At 47.2% G+C, this 19,994-nt stretch overlaps 2 long non-coding RNA genes across 2 annotated transcripts in view; one reads left to right on the plus strand and one right to left on the minus strand.

Moving 5' to 3' along the window:
* Window positions 1-3,156: 3,156 nt before the first annotated feature.
* LOC126498844 (uncharacterized) overlaps window positions 3,157-19,994 on the plus strand; it is a 48,853-nt gene continuing 32,015 nt past the window's right edge. Inside the window, exons 1-2 of the long non-coding RNA XR_007590912.1 lie at window positions 3,157-3,770; window positions 13,360-13,459. This is a non-coding gene — a long non-coding RNA (uncharacterized lncRNA). The remainder of the gene's footprint in view (window positions 3,771-13,359; window positions 13,460-19,994) is intronic.
* Window positions 14,194-16,733, minus strand: LOC126498845 (uncharacterized). Its single transcript, XR_007590913.1, has 3 exons — window positions 16,373-16,733; window positions 15,694-15,783; window positions 14,194-14,684 (listed from the first exon to the last, which is right to left on the minus strand). It is a non-coding gene; the product is annotated as an uncharacterized lncRNA (long non-coding RNA).

Below are 19,994 nucleotides of genomic sequence, written 5' to 3' on the forward strand. Positions count from 1 at the left end.
AGAGATGGCTCGGTGGTTAAGGGCACTTGCTACTCCTCTGGAGGAGCTGGGTTTAGCTTCTAGCATCCACAAGTCAGGTCACAATGATCCAAAACTCTAGTTTCAGAGGATCTGAAACCCGTTCTGACCTCGTATGGCACTGGACACACATGTGGTATATATACGTGTATTCAAGCAATACACTCACACACATTAGAGAAATTTTAAAAACCAGCTATCAAATGCCAGGCAGTGTGGCACGCATCCGCAATCTCAACACTCTGGAGGCAGAGGCAGGTGATCTCTGAGTTTGAGGTTAGCTCCAGGACAACCAGAGGGACACAGAAAAACCCTGTCTCGGGGGGAAAAAGCTGTCAGTTCTGTGGGTTCCTATCTCTGGGACCCTGGGTAACCCATCAACACTCTGTGTCAAGAGGCTGGGGATATAACTTGTTGGTAGAGTTCTTGCTTGCCATGTTCAATCCTCAGGACCCAGGTTAGGAGATGATTGTGTCTCAGTTTCCTCATCTATAAGTTGAAAAGAAGGGAATGGTGTGGTATTTCTCTTACAGCATTGTAAGAATGATTGTGAAATAACATATACATTTTCTTCCTAAAACTCCAACTTCTGTTGCATGAAAAATTGACAAACGGCATGCTCGGGATATAGTAAATATTGCATGAGCTATTCCTATGAACTGCTTGCTAACTCTGTGTTAAGTTATGTTACACACAACTCCATGAGGTGGGTACTAATTTTGTGCTGAATAGACAGGTTCAAACAGGGTCCACATTCTCACTGCAGTATATTCTGAGAAGCCCTATGAATTTATCAGCGTGTTGTTTCTACGACCAAGAAAGCTGGGTTAGTAAACCGTGTTCCAAGGCTTGGACCAGAGCTGGGGGAGGTTTTCCAAGCAGGGAGGCAGCAGGAGTGAAAGCGAGGAGGAGTGCGGGAGGGAGGCTCAGCAGGGCAAGGCTAGGAGGAGCAACAGGAAGGGTGGGAACTCAGAAACCTGAGGCCCCAGCGGCAAGGCAGTGTCAGGATCAGCCCTGGGAGGCAAAGACTGAGCAGTGAGGCCTAGACCTAGGCTTGGCCTCCTGGGCAGCTGTCAGTCTCTTCCTTAGGCCTCCTACCCGATGCTAGTCCCAGTCTTTCCTTCTATCCAGCTTTCACTCTACCGTGATACTAATGAGTAAGAGACTACAAGGGACCTGAATGTATTAGTTAGCCCCGCCCTCTGGTTCCTGGATCCCCGCACCCGCCCTTGAGAATGGAGCATTGCTCTGGCCAATCTGGGGCCCTGGGAGGCTGAGCCCCGGTTCTGGGGGAGGGTCTGGAAGGGGGGGCTTGCACACAGGGATTGGGAAGAGGAGAGAGTTGCCCCTAAGCGTGGTGTGTCACCGCACATCTCTGCACCTGCCATGCCTGCTGGACTCCAGAATGAGAATCAGCCAACACACTGCAGTATGAGCAGGGTCTCCTTGCTTCCTGAGTGGGACGGGACAGTTCCATCTACCATGGGTTCCACGGCCCAAGGGTAAAAACCTAGACACCTAAAAACTCTTCATTCCACAGACTATAACCTAGAACTAGGAAACAAGTCAAAATCCAAGGGGGAAGCCAGGACAAGAATGGATTAGTAAGAACCAGGAGGACTGGGAAGAACCCAAGACAGGTGAGGAGTGTAGAGAAGGAAGACAAGAAAAAGGAAGAAGAGGGTTAAGGGTGTGACTCAGCGGTCTACTGTGTGCAAACGTTGGCTTTATTCCTTACCAAGGGGACAGCCCCAAGGGGTGGCTTCGGAGGGTTGAGCCCCACCTTTCCGGGAGCCACAAATAAAGTAAATCAGAGCTCTTGCAACATCAAGGCACGTTTTTTGCTCTAACCCCCAAAGCAAATGATCTGACACTCTCACCTCTACCCCAGCTCTGCAATCTGACTGTCGGTGTCCAGGGAATAAGGGAGCCCAGACTCTGGAAGGAACTGCAGCCACCTTCAGCCAAACGGCCAATCCTCGAATTAACCCGAGTTCTGTCATCGTTTTTTTAGGCAGATTTTTTTTTCATCTTTTTAGACCTGGCTGCATTGAAGCAATGGGCCAGGCCGAGGGCCAAACAAGACTGGGTATAGGGCATTGGGTAAACACAGAAAAAGACTAGCAGGGACCAATCGAAGCTGCTCCATGTGGTTTACGTTTCATGCCTTGCCTCTGGGACTCTCTCTTACCTGGTGGCTTCTTCCTTTAACTCTTTGCCCTTGAACTCTAAGATGGAGCATCAGCCCCAACTTTTTCCTTTATCTAGACTTTGCAATATGACATTGTATATGTCAGCCTCTTCGGCTTACACTTTTGAATGTTGGTATTTAAAAAGAGGGCTGTGGGGCTGAGGAGCGAGCTCACGACCTGAGTGCCTGCCGCTCATGCATTTAATTCTGCTGTCCAGAATCCAGGTAAGAGGTGGGCATGGCCTTCCAGTCTGTAACCCTATCAGTGAGGATGGGGGTGGGGACAGAGGACTCCCCAGAGCTCTCTGGCCTGACAGCAGCCAGTTGGTGAGCAATGTCAAATAAGAGACAAGGCAGAGATAGTTAGAGAAAGATAGAAAAGACTGAAGACCTAAAGATAGTTAGAAAAGACTTTGACCGCTGGCCTTCACGTGCGTGAGCATAGACTTGTACCCACATGCACATGCACTCATGAATAAACATGTACACACGTACAAATACAGACAAATAATAGTAAAAATAGGACTCGTGTGTGGCCTGGGGATGTAGCATGCATGAAGTCCTGGGCTCACCGTATCACAAGCCTGGGGTGGAGGCACACATCTGAAGTCCCAGCCAGCACTCAGGAAATGGAGGCAGGAGAATCTGAAATTCAAGGTCATCCTCCCAGTAATATCCTGGGCTATTCAAGAAGGGGTGGGCTGCCCTTGGTGACGGTTTAAGACCCATCTCCTAGAGTCTGACAGCTCTCATTGCCCAGCTGAAGTCACACTGGATTGCAGTATGTGCGTTTGGTCCCCTCCCTACCAAGGAGACCTTAGACCCCAAATGGAAAGCATTGAGCTTGTTCAGCCAGTGCAGTGTGGCCGGCTCTGTGCTTTTCCTGGGTGTGTGGTCTCTTCTGGGGTACATAGCTGCCAGGCAGCTGGTGCTCTGTCCCCTAGCTCACACAGCCAGACTGTGTGGGGGGGGGGGCTGGAATGTGAAAAGCCAGGGGGAGAAGAATGACGGGACATTTTCTATTTGTAAGCCTGCGAGTTTGGCTTGCCACTTGAATTTCAAGTGGGCCCTTCAGGCAGATAGGGAAGTCAGGTGAGAGAGCGGAGGCAGTCGATTTGAATTGTCGAAATTCCTCGAAAATAAATTCTAGGGATTTCAACTGTAGGAGGAAGGTAGCTCAGGTTGACTAAACTTCAGGCACATTTGCAGCAGGGGTGGGGCCTGGCGGTGGGGGAGGCGTTTGCTTTTTATCTGTTTGCATACCATGTTTTCCCCTCAAATTATTTTGCCTTTCGAATCATATCTAACAGACAAATTAAAGCTTTGAACTAAGGTTTTTATTTATCTATTTTTGTTCTAACTGAGCTGCGGATCTCTTCTGGAGGAAAAAAAAACCCCACTCCTTTTAAGTACTGTTTTTGGTTACTGCTCTTTGTTTGAAGTAATTACTGCCCTGGCAAGTGGGAAATAACAGATCGCTGGTTATCAGAAGGAAGTAAGCACTTTGGATGGGCCAGACGCCTGCCCTGGATGGCTGCTCCAGACCCTGCCAACCGCCCAGGTACAAAGCCTGTACTGCCTGTCCTGCTAACCCTCCCTGTCGTTGTTTCCAGAGGGGAAGTGGTTGGATCCTGTGTGTCACTTGCTGTGTTCTTGTTATATAACCACGGAGAACCTTTGATAGGCTTTGCTGGTCTCAGGAGCGAGCACAGGAAAAAACACGGGAGTTGCGGCTTGTCTCCTATTCGCTGTGCCCTGACAGTGGGTTGAACTTGTAGGCTGGGGTGGATTTTCGAGCACTTGCTTAATACTCACTAGGAAGATTTAAAAGTTGCATGGGGGGGGGGGAGGGGGATAGGGTGGCTGGAGAGATGGCTCGTTGGCCAAGAGTGACTCCTGCTGTTCTTGAGGACCCAAGATTGGTCCAGCACCAACATTCAGTGGCTAACATCCATCTGCAACTCAGGGTCCAGGGGATCTGACCCCCTTTTCTGGCCTCCTTGAGTACCTGAACTCATGTGGCATATACTCACACAGACACATACATACCAATTAAAAAAAAACTTAGTGGGGTATGGTAGCACACACTTTAATCCTAGTACTCTGGAGGCAGAGGGAGGTGGCGCTCTGGAAGTTTGGGGCCAGCCTGATCTACACAGCAAGTTCCAGGACAGGCAGGGTTATATAGTGAGACCCTGTCTCGAAAAACAAAAACAAAAGAGCAGATGAGAATGCTGTAGTGGGGCAGCTTGTCTGTTGACTTATGCAGAGAAGCAAGCCTTATAGAGGCGCCTCAGCTTGCCCATACCTAGTCAGGACCCAGGGAACCCTTGGCCCCCAGATTCCCCCTACTTTTTATTGTGATAGTTGTCAGTTTTGGCAACCTTCAGAATAGCCTTGCCAGTCACTCTCAGCTTGTTCCAGCATTCTTTTTTTTTTTTTTGGTTTTTCGAGACAGGGTTTCTCTGTAGCTTTGGAGCCCGTCCTGGAACTAGCTCTTGTAGACCAGGCTGGCCTCGAACCCACAGAGATCCACCTGCCTCTGCCTCCCAAGTGCTGGGATTAAAGGCGTACGCCACCACCGCCCGGCTTGTTCCAGCATTCTTAACCTGCACTCTCGAGCCGCCCGGCTTTGGTGCAAGCTTCTCTTCTCTCATAACCTTGGGGTTTCAGCTTCAGGGACCTTTCCCTCTGGAAGCCTGCCCTGGCTCCTCTATCTTCCCCAACTATTCTGTGTGCTCTTGTCACTCTGGTTTCCTGTTCAGTGCTGCTTATATTCAGTTATCAGTGACAGAGTTTGGCAGTCTGCCTCCCCCATCAGGTTGCCAGCTTGGAGGGATGCTGCGTTCCTTTTTCTTTTTTTCTTTTCGTTTTTTTCAAGACAGGGTTTCTGTGTGTAACTCTGGCTGTCCTGAAGCTTGCTCTGTAGATCAGACTGGCCTCAAACTCAGAGATCTGCCTGCCTCTGTCCCCAGAGTGCTGTGATTAAAGGCGTGTGCTACCACTGCCCAGCTGATGCTGCATTCTTGTTTACCATTTTATCTCTGGCATAGTGCCAAGCACATGGCTCGTGGCACCCAGCACATGGCAGAAACTCTAACAGCCACCAAGTCCCTATCTTATTACTGCACACATGTCCCCTCAGCCGCGTATACACCTGTTTCCCCGTCTGTCCCTTGCGGCGTAGTCTTGGAGGTATTTTCCTAGATCCAGAATGAGAACAAATACATACAAAGAGAAGCTGAAAAACAAACACCAGGATGGCTGTTTTCCTTTTCTTCTTCTCAGAGTTATCGTTGAGCTTTTTGCAGGCCAGCTGCTTCCCTTGAGCTGCGGGAGTGTGAATTCAGCTGTGGTCAGGAATGCACAGTCTACAGTCTGTTTGGTGCCCCCCCTCAGATGTGCACTAGCCTAGCTTCCAGAGAGGCGAGTGGGTAGAAAGGAGGTCAGGGAGAAGCTTGGAGACACAGGGAGCGAGGGCCTAAGGTCTGAGAAGGTGGGAAGGTCTGCCACGGGAGAAGGGCGGGTGGAAGACAGTCATCAGCTGGGTCCCAAAGTACGGCAGGCATCTGACATGCTGCTAGTGGCCCAGTTAGCGAAGTACTGGCAGGCCTCTGACATGCTGCTCGTGGCTCAGTTAGCGAAGTGTGGTTTGGATTTTTCTGTTGCTCTTCCATTATTTTCATTTTTTTTAACCAACTATTAAAAGAAAAAATAGAGTCAGGGATCGTGGCACATGCCTTTAATCCTAGCACTGTTGAGTGAGAGGAAGGCAGATCTCTGTGAATTCAAGGTCAGCTTTGTATACATCAAAAGTTCCAGGACAACTAGAGCTTTGTAGTGAGACCCCGGCTCAATGTCACCTCCCTCTAAAAACAACAACAACAGCAACAACAAAACAAGCTATAATGGTGGTATGCATCTGTAGCTCCAGCTACTTGGAAGGTTGAGGCAGGAGGATTATTTGATGCCAGGAGTTTAAGACAAGCTTGAGCAACAAAGCAAGACCCTGTCTCCAAACATGACAGGGGCTGGAGAGATGGAGAGGATCCAGGTTCAGTTGCCAGAACCCACATCATGACTCATAGCCATCTGTAAGGCCAGGGGATCAGATCCCCTCTTTTGGCCTCTGAGGGTACCAGGTATGCACATGGTATGCAGACATATATGCAGGTAAACTACTCATATACATTAAAATAAATACATATTTAAAACAGAACAATCCCTTCAAAAAATTAAATTGTGTATGTGAGTGTGTGTATGTGCTCACTTGCACTGGAATGCCTGTGTAGGCCAGAAGAGGTATTGGATTTCCTGAACCAGGAATTTCAGGTAGTTGTGAGCTGCCTGATGTGAGTGCTAGAAACCAAATTCAGATTTTGTAAAAGAGTAGTAATTGTTCCTAACCACTGAGCTATCTCTCACCCCTGCTGTGGAATATTAGTTGAAGATGTGTTACATTTGCTTATGCTGTGGAACATCTGTCTAATGATGCAAAGATGTGTTACATTCTTTTATGTTGCATTTATGAAGCTGTGTCACTTTGCCTGCCTAAAACACCCGATTGGTCTAATAAAAAGCTAAATGGCCAATAGCTATGAGGGAGAGGGATAGGCAGGGCTGGCAGGCAGAGAGAATAAATAGAAGGAGAAAAAGAGAGGAAGAGAAAAAGGAGAGGAGGATATCAGGGGCCAGTCACCCAGGTATACAGCAAGCCATGGAGAAAAAAACAGAAAAAAGTATATAAAAAGGTAAAAAGCCCCAAAGATAGAATAATGTAAGAAAAGCTGACTAGAAATAAGGAAAGCTAAGGTTAGGCATACATAAGAATAAGCTTTCATGTGTTTGTTCGGGAGCTGGCTGGCAGACCCCCAAAGAGGAAAGAACAACACAAATGAAAACCCCAAAAAGAACCAAAACAATAACAACAACAAGCACACACACACACACACACACACACACACACACACACACACACCCTAATAAATATCTGGGTATAGTGCCCAAGGCTTATAAATCCACTGCTTGGGAGATAGAGGTAGAAGAATCATGAATTCAAGGCCATGTTGTTCTACATAGTAAGACCTTGTTTCAACATACGAATGCACACACACATACACGTGAATATTTCTTTTTTTTTTGAGATAGGGTTTCTCTGTGTAACAGCTCTGCCTGTCCTGGAACTCACTTTGTACACCAGGTTGGTGTTGAACTCACAGAAATCTGTCTTCCTCTGGCCCGCAAGTGCTGGAATCAAAGGTGTGCGCGTGCATCTTTCAGTGAGATGAAATTCTGAGTGGCACTCAAAATTTGTGTATATTTTTTAAAATTTTATTTTCCCCACTGTGTGTATGCATGTATGTGTAAATGTATGTAGTATATGAGTGTGTCATGTATGCAACATACATTGGTGAGGTGTGACATATGTGGAGGCCAGATGAGGACATCTAGTGTCCCGCCGTCACTCTCTGCCATATGCCCTTGAGACAGTCTCTCCCTGAACCTGGAGCTCGACTGGCAGCCAGGGAAGCCCCAGCAATGCCGTCTCTGCTCCTGACCATGCTGGGGTTACAGGTGAGCGTGGACACGCAGGGTTTTACACGTGGGCTGCACATTTCAGCGCAGCCCCTCATGCTCGTGAAGCAAGTGCTGTTGCCCACCAAGCCATCACCCCAGCCTCAGGTTTTGTTCTATTAAGACATTAAAATGAAACACCTTTATTTGTTCTCCCTGCCCTCCCATCTTCCTGCCCTCTCACTCTTTCTTCCTCCTGAGTTTTCTGATTCCCAGAATGCGTTTCTCCGAGGAAGTGATGGCTGGCCTTGCCTTTATTACAACTGATTGTTCCTTCCCCTTGCCTGCCCTCCAGTTCTCTTGGAGCCTGCCAAACACACGACAGTGGCCAGGTTGCCAGTGTAGACCACTGCAGAATGAGACAAAATCCTGCGTTTTTTGCTAGGAGGCATTTGGCTATGACATGCTGGCATATGAGTGTAGAAAAATATTTGTGGTCTCCCAAACATATGTTTATGTTTCTCAGGTTGGTACAAAGTTCTTCTAAAAACAATCTTGAGGCCTGGGGATGTAGTTCTGTTGGTAGAGCGACTGCCTACCATGCACGATATCCTGGGTTCAATTCCTAACACTTTACTATATAAACCGGACAGAGTGGAGGTGCATACCTGTAATTCAAGTCATCCTCAGCTGCATAGACAGTTCAACACCAACCTGTGTGTATACAAGAAACCTCGTCTTTAAGAAATGACTGGTCTGTGGATTTGTGCCGGCCTAGCATTTCCAGTTCTTCTGTGGGGTTCCCCTTCCACAGAGATTAAGCTTCTGCTGGCTAAAACTGAGATAAAAAGATTATTTACTAGGGCAATGGGAAGTCAGGAATCTCACCATTGATTCTTTTATCTCAAAGGGGAAACAAATGACTCCAAGATAATTCTTTAATTTGTTATCCAGTGTGGTCAGCCAGCTTTAGCAATCTAAAACCGACCTGGATTTTGCAACTCCCTGGAGCAATCAGACTGGCTGATCAGACGGGTCTATACAAGGACCTGCACGTAGGAATGAGAGGAACAGGTTCAAACCTGATTCGTTGCATTCATGAAACTCTCTTCCCTAGCAATCACGGGTCTCCAGGCCAATCAGATTACGCCAGCCTTGCAGTACCCGTGTGAACCCACACTCAAGGAAGCTGGCTAGGCCAGGCTTAGGTGGGGCAACCAAAGCCTGTGAAGTGTGTGATTTGAGAGCTTCAGGACAGGTTGCTCTAGCCAGAAATATCTCCTCTACTAGATTGTCAAGGGTGTCTGCAATTTCACCATCATGGAGCCATCTGTCTTGTTTCCATGGCTTTCTCTTTGCCATCCCTCTCTTGGGTGCAGTTGGTCTGGGATGCATGATTCCATTAATCTTCTCCCTTTAAGTAATATGGGTTCAATTAAACCATGTTTAATCTGTTGGGTAAGCTCAGTTCCACTTTTTAATATCGGGCCCCAGCACAGTCCATTTTGCCTACTCCTGTCCCTGTTCTGTTTGTTAAGATAGGAAGTAAAGTTTGAAGCTAGATGGCCTAGCGGGGAACAGGATGGCCAGAAGCAAGGGCCTGGGTACCAGCAGGCTTTGCTACGTAGATTTTCAGCACTGTGAGGATTGGATGGGCCTTGGTCTGGGACCTGATGGCTTATGAGGGCAGATGCTTGGCCAAACAGTTGGCCACTGCATGAACTCCTTCTCTTCTCTCTGTTTGTGGCTTGTTCCACTTCCTTTCCTCTCACGTCTAACTCTCTGTCCTCTCTTCCCCCTTGGTCATCCTCATTCTAGGTGTTCTCTTGCAGGTAGGGCCTTCTCATAAGACATTTCTAACAGACCAGAGCTTGGCCACCCATTCTCAGTCCCTCCCGAAGGTTGGGGAATGGCAAAAGAGTAGTGAGGCTGAAGATTCCTTAGCTTGCACAGCTGCTTGGAGCAGACTTGGAGACTGTTTCGTGGGAGGCCAGACTGATGCTACACATTCGCACTAAAGCCTGAAGCCCCTACCATCTCTTCCTCTCTCTGTGGCCACCACGAGATGGCCAGAGCCCACTTCTGCTTTATCTTGTCTTCAGGCCTGCTTTATCTCCCCAGGTAGCTCTTCTAAACAGCTCGCCTTCCTCAAGGTTGTACCATAAACTCCACGTTATTTTTCTTTTCGAGACAAGAACTTATGTAGATGAAGTTTGTTTTAAATTCCTGATCTGCCTGCCCCCGCCTCCTGAGTGCTGAGATTACAAGCATGCACTACCACACCGCTGACTGGCTGGAAACTCCATGCAATACCCCTCCCCCCCTTTACCAATTGTGTGTGTATGTGTGCGTGATGTGAACGTGCACGAATGCATGTCTTTGTATGTGTGCAAACACATGTATATGGGTATGCATGTGTGGTGTGTGCAGGCCTGACCTTCAACCTTATTAAGCCAGGGTCTCTCAAGCAAGCCCAGAGCTTGATGTCCATGGTTAGTCTTGTTAGCCAGCTTGTTCGAAGTTTCCCCATTGCTGCCTTCTGAGACTGGGATCACAGACAGGCCGCCATGCCTATCTGCCACTTATGTGGGTTTCTAGGGATCTGAACTCAGGTCCTCACTCTTGCACAGCAAGAGTTCTAACCACTGAGCATCCTCTCTACCTCTTCACATATTTAACAAATTCTTTACTTATCTAATCCACATGGGAAGTAGAAAAACACAAGGTCTTGTGCATAAATTGGGAGTGTGGGGATCATGGGAGAGGACGGAAGGGGAGAGAGGAGAAAGGGAAGATAGCAGAGAAAATATATAGCTCAATAAAAACAATTTAAAAATTATTATTTTATGTGTGTGTGCCTGAGTATATGTCTGCGCACCTATGCATGCAAGGGCCTGGGGAAGTCAGAAGAGGAGTAGGACCCTTGGCCTGGAATTTCGGGTGGTTGTGAGCTGCCTCATGATTACATAGCAAGTCTCCAGAGCTGGAAGGGGTTAACATGTGAATGAAAACGATTTGGCCTCGCTTGGCACATGGTCCGTGCTAATGTGTTTGCCGTATTATTTCATTGTTGCTGCTGAAAGGGAAAAGCATTCCTTTCTTCTGTGGTTATTTGGACTTCTTCGGAGATGCATTTTGTAACTGAGAACTGAACAAATGGAAAGAAAAGAAACAGTTATCAAACACTTATCCAACCAAACTTTTTCTGGGAAAGCCGTGATTGTGTTTTTTTTGGGAAATATTTCATATCTGACTAATCTTTCAGGAATTTTGGAAACGTGGAATAAAGAATCAGTGTGATGGGACTAACCTATGCGCGGCTTTTTAAGAGCCTTGGATGTTTCATGCCATTTAAAACAAGATTTGTTTATTTTTGTTTTCTGTGTATGTATAAGTGCCTGCATGTGTGCATGTGCACTACATGAATACAGGGCCCATGGAACCCAGAAGAGGGTGTCAAATCCCCGGAACTGGAGATACAAATGATTATGAGCTGCCAGATGTGTGTGCTAGGGACCACACTCTGGTCCCCTGCAAGAGTGGCAGGTTCTCCTCATCTTCTCCAGCCCATTAAGCCACCTTTCCAGCTCGGACGCCATAAGTCTTAAAGAGAGATGGAAACATTTAGTGGAAAGAGCATTTTAATAATTCATCCATCCATCCATCCATCCATTCATTCATTTGTCATTCCTCCAAGTCACAAGTATTTCCACAGTGCCCAGGCCCCGTGTGAGGCTCTGGGATGCAGCCTGTTGTTCTAGGCGATAGGGAAAGTGTCGTGAAGAATGCGCTAATTGTTTATGGTTAGGAAAAGTTTAAGTGGCTTCACAAACTGGGACAGGGCAGAGAGCCCATCTGTGGGGAGGACTTGCAAGTCAGGTGAGACAGACACTTGGAGTGCAGGGCCTCAGCTCATCCCATTCATCAACCTCTACGTTAGTTTTCTTTTGAGAGAGAATAATTTAATTTTTCTTTTCCTTTTTTTTAAAAATAAAGTTTTGCGTTTAAAAAGATGTAAGGATTTATTTATTTTTTGTGTTCTTTTTTTTAATTTATTAAAAATTTCCACCTCTTCCCCTCCTCCCATTTCCCTCCCATTCCCCCCAGTTCCCCTCCCCCTCCCTCTCCACCCCCCCGCGCACTCAGAGTTCTCTGCCCTGTGGGAAGTCCAAGTCCTCCCCCCTTCATCCAGGTCTAGGAAGGTGAGCAAAGGATTTATTTATTTACTTTTATGCATTCAAGTGTTTTGCCTGAATGTATGTATGTGCACAATATGCGTGACTGGTGCCCAAGGAGGCCAGATGAGGGCTTGGATCCCCTAAAACTGAACTTATAGGCAGTGTGATGCTTTATATGAGTGCTGTGAACGGAACCCAGAGCCTCAGAAAAAACAAGTGATCTTAACCACTGAGGTGTCTCCAACCTCTGTGTTATTTTGAGACATGGTTTTATGCGCTGGAGAGATGATGGCTCAGCAGTTAAGAGACATGGTTTTATATAGCCCAGGCTGCCTCAAACTGGCTGTGTAGCCAAAGATGACCTTGAAGTCCTGATCCTTGTGCCTCTACCTCCTGTGTGCTCAGATGACCAGTGTAAGAGAAATTTCATAGGATGAAGGATTGGGGAGATGCCTCGGGGGTTACGAGTATTTGCTCTCCAATACTAGTGTTCTGATCTCAGCACACATATAAGGAGCCAGGTGTCCCTGCAAATGCCTGTAACCCCAGCACTGATGTTTTTCTAGTTAGTTAAAAACAAAAACAACCGAATGGCAACAGAATAATCCAAGCCACACTTCGTGTGACTACCAGCACAGCTGAGAAAATGAACAGCCCACGTTCAGGAAGAGATCTTGCCTCAAAAGTAGAAGGCAGAGAATGATAGAAAAGGATGCCCAGCAGCCCTGCGGTCCTTCCTGAGTGTGCACAAGCTTGCATCTCTACCTGTGTGCATATACTTACATAGACCAGACACAAATAAATAAATGAATCTCTAAAATATTTTTCTAGAACGGCAGGGAAAGAGTAGCCTATTGAAGCCACGGCTGGCAGCTAAGTTCTCCATGTGAGTTGACTTCCATGTTGCGGTCAGATGGACTCTGGCTATAGCTAGGAAATCCCAAAGCAATGTGGGCTTTCCTTTGTGATAGGATAGAGACGACCCCTGGATTGGAGATCTACCTCCCAAGTCTTCAGGAGAACAGCCTTGTGGAGTCCAGCCCACTGATTGTATGTTCCATGACATCGAGCTTAGAGCTGGACAGAGAGAATGACCAGCTTGCTGGTCCAACACAAACTCCTTCTTACACATGGTTCACAGTGTTGAACTGTGTCTTGTTTCTCTCCTTCTGCCCCTGTGAAGCCCTTGAGGAGAGGGACTAGATCTGGTGATTGACGGACCGGAGACAGTGTCCCCTTTGTATGAAATTTCTGTGACTGTGAGCGTAGGGTCTTCTGCTGTCTTCTCGGTAGCCAGAGCTTCAGGCAAGGGTACGGCTGGCCGGGGAGGTGTGGGGAGTAGTTTGGGAAAGGTGTTTTCTCTGATGTTCCGTACATCCCTGCTGTATATATCTGAGAAATGTTAACCCACGGGATGGTGCTGAGTGACTCTATAATCATCTTTATCCTTATCATCAGGGCACAGCACAGCCTTCAGCCCTGGACTGCAATGACGGGAATCAACCCAAGGAAGCCATCAATAAAGCTGGGGCAGCTTCAGTCCCCACCCCAGATACAGGTGAGAGAAGTGGTGGGGACGGGGACAATGACAGCCTTCATGTTAGAGTGGCATGGTGTCTGCATGAGAAGGCTCAGGAAAGCACCAGCAGATGCCCTGACTTCTGGGGCTGTGGATGCCCGGCTGGGAAGGAGCCGGCTCGGGATGCCGGAGTGCAGAAATTCAAAACCTTCTCTCCTTCATCCTTTAAAAATATTTTTCTTGTTTTTAATTATGTTATGTGTCTGTGTGGGTATGGGTATTTGAGTACAGGTACTGGTGGACAGAGGTGTTGGATCTCCTGGAGCAAGAGTTAGAGCTGGTTGTAAGTGGCCCAACGTGAGTGCTGGGAACTGAGCCCAGGTCCTCAGCAAGAACAGCAAATTCTTTTAATTGATCCATCTCTCCAGTCCCCATGTTTTGGTTTTTACTATTTATGATAGAAGGTATTACTCCGTAGTCCAAACTGTCCCTAAACTCATAATGTAACTCAGGCTGGTCTTCAACTTGAGATCCTCCCAAGTGCTGGGTTTAGAGGTGTGGATCACTATGCCCCTTGGAGTCTCTTCCGTCACCCTTCCACCTCTTACATATTCTGACACCTCTCAAGACTGCGTGCAGCTGGGGCTGCATGGCAGAGAGCAGGTCTCAGCCCTCCTGCTTCAAGGGAGCACTACGGATGGCCCTCTCTTGTGAGTGTTTCCTGTGAATAATCACAGCTACTTTGTTTTCAAGACCACAACAGGGCCAAGGAAAATGGTATGAACCTTTAATCCCAGCACTTAGAGGCAGAGGCAGGTAGATCTCAGTGTGTGCAAGGCCAGCTGGTCTACATATGAGTGCTGGTCACATCATGTACAGAGGACATGTTCCACGACAACCCTCTTTTCCTATAAGCTCACAAATGGCAGACTTCCCCCATGGATTTATGGATTAATCTTGAGGTTCCATCACTCTCCCCCCCACTCTGGACTCCGGATAACATTGGGGGCCCCACTGAATCCCAAGCCAGCCTACTCCCCCAAGCTCCAAGCTTGTACCTCTGGGGTGCCCAGCATTGTACTCTATCTCCTCCTGCTGTCGCCCCCACCCTCCTGATTTCTGTGCTAATTTCTGGTCACCACAGGTTGCCCACATCCTTGACATCTCTGATGGCTGAGGTTTTCACTGCTGCCTGCAGACACCTCCTGTCTTCCTGTCTTAAGTATTTTTCTTCCATGCCAGAGTGAGCTCAAAGAGTGTCCATCTAAAACAAACACACACACACATACACAATCATATCAAGTTGTTCTTTCTTGAGGTTCTCCAATGGCTCCTCATGACTTTCAGGGTAAAGTTCATGTCCTTAACACTCAGGGTGGCTTGTGATCCAGTTTCTGTCTCAGTGCCCCCTTATTCCCACAGGGAGTCTTACATTCCAGTCATGCTGGAGTGCTCACAGGTACCCAAGCCATGAGGCTGGGCCACACATCTGGGCTTCATGACATTCTTCCAATACCTTGCCTTTTTGTTAGTTGGTTTGCCTTTTATTTTTATCAGTACTGGGGATTGAATGTAGGATCTTGTGTACATGAGATAAGCCTTCTGCTGCTGGTCCACAGCCCCCAGCCCTCTTGTTATTTTTTTCTTTTGAGATAGGATCTCATTAAGTTGTCCTGGTTATCCTGGAACTTTTAGTCCTCCTGCCTTAGCCTCTCTAGTAGTTAGGAATTCATGTTTTCCCAACAACCTATGCTCTGAGTTTTTGATGATTCTTTCCCCCCATCCTGGCCCACCTGAGTCTCCAAGACTCTGTGTTTCCCAAGGTTCCTGGGCAAATTTGCATCAATTCCCACACTGCTGGACTATATGCTGGGTGGGGGGAGGGTCTGCAAAGAATGCCTGGTAAACAAAATGAGCAAAAGATGGCAAGAGCCTCTGGCTGGCTTCCTGGAGCTCATGCTACCCTCTTGCTCTTGGGAGCGAGTTTGATTTCTTGTGGTATCTGCCTTCCTAAGAAGGTGTTTGTTTCTTCTTCAGTTTATTTCATCATTGATTAAGTATCCTGGGATTTAAAGGGGTTTAGTATTAGATCCCTGTCCTCAAACGACCCAAATCCTGGACAAGTGTGAGTCAGTTCTCTCCTCCCACCACGTGGGATTCAGGGATCAAAGTCAGGTCCTAAGCCAAGTTGGAAGTTATTGCCTTTACCCTCTGGTCCATCTCATCAGCCCCATGTGCTTTGACTGAAGCTACAGGAAGAGGGTTGCGCTTACCTTCATAGGGATGTCTCTCTCACTTGATCATGGATGCTTCCTTAGAAACTGATTTGCGCTGGGCGTGGGGTTATCATTAAACTTCCAGGACTGGGAAGGCAGAGACAGGAGGATTGCTGCAGGTTCTAGGTTATCCTGGTTTATATAGCAAGTACCTATGTGTCAGCCTGGGCTATCTATCAAGAGCCTATCTCAAAAACAAAACTCAAATAAACAACAACCAAATAAGGAAAGTAGCGATGTTCATTAGGCAAAAGGATTGCTATGAATTCAAGGCCTATCTGGGTTACAAACAAGTTCAAAGGCAAGCCTTGGGTATATACATACCAGGACTGTCTCAAATACACACACACTCACACTCACACACACACTCACACACTGTAGCAAACACACACACTCACACACACACTCACACACTGTAGCAAACACACATACTCTCACACACACTGTCCCAGACACATCCTCCCTCCCTCCCTCCCCCCCCCCCCCCCCCCCCTCCCTCCCTCCCTCCCTCCCTCCCTCCCTCCCTCCCTCTCTATCTGTCTCTCTCTGTCTCTGTCTCTCTCTCATAGCCTCAAACAAAGGAAGAGAATAGCTTATGTGTCCTCTCTCTTTTGGACTTGGAAGCTGGATATTTGTGTAAACACGGCTTCTTTTGGATTCCAGAAATCAGCCTTACCTGCCCTGCCATTTGCTTCCAGATCACAAAGAGATTTTGGCATTTCTCTGAGATCTGAAAACCAGCTTGCATAGAAGAGAGCTTGCGTTTGGTCAGCTGTGGTCAGTTATTTTGGCAAAAGAGTAGCAAGTCAGTCCATGGAGCCACTTCTAGACCTTGAGAGCCTTGTGATTCTCTGCCTGGTCAGTCTGTGGCTTCAAGGCTAATAGACATTTCGAGGGTGAGATGTTGGGGCGTGGAAGCTCCAAATGCAGCCCACGCAGCCGCAGCGGTGCTGCTGCAGCCCTGACTGTCCTGCTTCAAGGGCAAGGGACAGACCTGAGGCTGCCTGGGCTCCAGTCCGGTTTCAGTTGTTGTAACCCTGGGCGCGCTAAAGTTTGTTTGCTTTTTCTTTCTGTTTATTTATTTTTAAACAGGGGCGGGGTCTTCCTGTGCAGCTCAGGTTGGCTTGGAGCTTGTGATCCTCCTGCCTCCACCTCCTGAGTACTAGGATTACAGGCGGGCATGCGCTGCCACACCCAGTTCATTTTATATTTAAGTTCCTGAGTCATACTCACACTGTGACCTTGGTAAACGTTTTAAAAACAACAAAACCATTTTAACCTGATTGTTTTCACTATGAGTGACTGAACCCAGGGCCTTGCAGTTGCCAGGCAAGCATTCTATCATTGAGTTACATACCCTGCCTCTCTTCTTTTTTCCTTTTTCTTTCTTCTTCTTCCTGTTTATATATTATTTATCTATTTGAAAAGGTCTCTTGGAATTCAGACTGGCCTTGATCTCATTTTGTAGCTGATGGTGACCTGAGGTTATTGGCAAGGCTGGCCTTGAACTCCTGATCCTCTTGCCTCTACCTTCTGAATGCTGGGGTTATAGCATGAATCCTCACGTCTGGTTTATTTATTGGTGGTCATTGACTCTGTGCATGCTAGGCAAGCACTTTATTCCAGCTCTCAAGTCCTGTCTTTAACTTTTTATTTTGAGACAGGGTTCCACTAATTTGAACTCATTTTGTAGCCCAGACAGATTGTGAATCCTTCTGTCTTAGCCTCCTGAGTGGCTGGGACACTAGGTCTGGCTTACAATTTATTCTGCTTCTTTTTTTTAAAGATTTATTTATTTGAGAGAGAGAGAGAAAGAGAGAGAGAGAGCGAGCTCCCGTGTGCGTCTGCTTCTATGTGTACTATCTGTGTGCCTGATGCCCTTGGAGGCCAGAAGAGTTACAGACACTTGTAAGTTGCCTTGTGGGTGCTGGGAATTGAACCTGGGTCTACCGGAAGAGTAGTCAGTGATTTTAACCTCTGAACCATCTCTCCAGCCCCTGGTTTTATGATTTTTGTGATGTTCACTTCAGTGGCATTAAATGCCTTCCTGTTCTTGTGTGATCCTCACCATGCGCAGCCCCCAGAACTCTTCCCGTCTTCCACAGCTCAAACGCTATAACCACCAACTCCCCATTTCCTTTACCCAGCTCCTCGAGACTACCTTCCTTGCTGTGAGTCTATGAATCCCGTGACTCCAAGTACCTAATATAAGAGACTCTAAACGATCTGTTCTTAGAATAATGTCCTCAGTGTTACAGCATTTGTCAGAAGGTAATCACTGTTCAATATTAATAGTATTGATTTCATGTTGTTTGTCTGTTCATCTATTGATGAACATTTGGGATGCTTTTTACCTTTTTCTGCTATGAACACTGATGAATGAGTATCTCTTCCAGTCAAAAATTACATTTACTACTGGGTATGATGGTGCACACCTCTAATCCCAGTACTCAGAAGGCAGAGGCAGGTAGATCTCTGTGAGTAAGAGGTCAGCCTGGTCTACACAGCAAGTTCCAAGCTATCCAGGGCTACATAGTGAGTTTCTGTCTTAAAATAATTTTTTCAAATGTGTGGAAATGTGCCAGTGGAGATCAGAGGACAACCTCTGGGAGCTGGCGCTCACCTTCCACTGTGTGAGTCTGGAGGACTGAATTCAGGTGGTTGGACCCAGTAGCAATCTCCTTTTACTGGCTGAGCCATCTCGTCAACCCTGCTTCCACTTCTCTTGGGTGTGTAGTCAGTAGTGGAACTTAGGGATGTGGTCCCTCGCTTTTGTGCTTTATAAATCAGGAGACGTCTGAGCACTTGCTAGGAAAGTTCTTTTTACCACCCCCACTCTCTACCGCTGTGGCTCACAGACTTTACCTTCATAAGCATCAGCTTGTTCAGATGAACAAGGTCCTGAGCCCGTTGCTGCATCTGATACGCCATTAGCAATCCCCGTCGTCCCATCTTCACCATTTATAATGCAGTCACTTTTCTGTGACTACCACAACGTCCCTGATTTGAGCCACAGATCTCACCTGCATTATGGTCGCTGTTTCCTAACTGGTCTGTCTTCCTTTCTGGTCTTTTAATAGTGTACCAACAAGATTGATTCTTTCAAAACATCAGACAAATCAGGTCAGCCTAGGCTACATACCTCAAAAAATTATGTCATTTGCCACTTAGAACTTTCTGTAGCTCTCCCTCTCACTGGGAAGCATACACAGCTCAAGGGCTAGCCATGGTCTAAGGCTGCATAGTGTCCAGCTCCTACTTTCCATCCCTTGATCCTTTGATGTTCTTTGACCTGGCAATCCAACTTCTTGCTATGAGCTATGCCTGGAATGTCCTTTTGTTTGATAAGTTCTTCTCTCAGTAAACATCACCTCACTAGAGAGACCTCTAACATTCCTTACATAGCTAACAAGTTCTCCCTCCCCTGTCTTCAGGTATACCATGGTCATCCTTCCATCCATCCATGCATCCATTCTCTTCTCTCTCTCTCCCTCCCTCCCTCCCTCCCTCCCTCCCTCCCTCCCTCCCTCCCTCCCTTCCTCCCTCAAGAGAGTATGTTTGTTGTTGATAGTTGTGCACCTGGCACTCTGAGGACGGGACCTGTCATTTAGTGGGCATCCAGTCAACATTTTCAGGGTGGTGAAATGATCTGAGTGCTTCCTCTGCTTCAGGTGCTACGGAAATGCTTTCATCAAAAATGAGTGCAGGAGGTGTTATCAGCCGTAGGCGCTGGCTGCACAAACCGAGCCCTCATGTGGCTGCAACTTGCCCTTGAGTGTCAAGAGTTGGGACCTGGGGCTGGAGAGATGGCTCAGAGGTTAAGAGCACTGCCTGCTCTTCCAAAGGTCCTGAGTTCAATTCCCAGCAACCACATGGTGGCTCACGACCATCTGTAATGAGGTCTGGTGCCCTCTTCTGGCCTGCAGGCATACACACAGACAGAATATTGTATACATAATAAATAAATAAAATATTAAAAAAAAAAGAGTTGGGACCTGAACAGAGACGAATTGAGTACCTCCTATTCATCCTTGGCTTTGTCACCAGTCAGCCAGATGGGGTCTAGTAATGAACTCATCATGCTATAGATAGCTAATTGCAGCTTCCCCTCCCCATCCTTTGGTGCTGAGGGTGGAGCCCAGGGCTTCACACAAGCTAGCAAAGAGTGTACCTCACCCAACAACTGCTTTTATGGATTTATTTCTTGCTTTATTTATTTTTAAAATTTTATGTGTTTGAATGTTTTGCCTCCTTGGAAGTCTGTGTGACACGTGCGTGCCTAGTACCCTGTAGAGATC

Source organism: Alexandromys fortis, unplaced genomic scaffold, assembly GCF_014885135.2.
Source record: "Alexandromys fortis isolate MF-2015 unplaced genomic scaffold, M_Fortis_MF-2015_v1.1 scaffold_3, whole genome shotgun sequence".
Classification (NCBI taxonomy): Eukaryota; Metazoa; Chordata; class Mammalia; order Rodentia; family Cricetidae; genus Alexandromys; species Alexandromys fortis.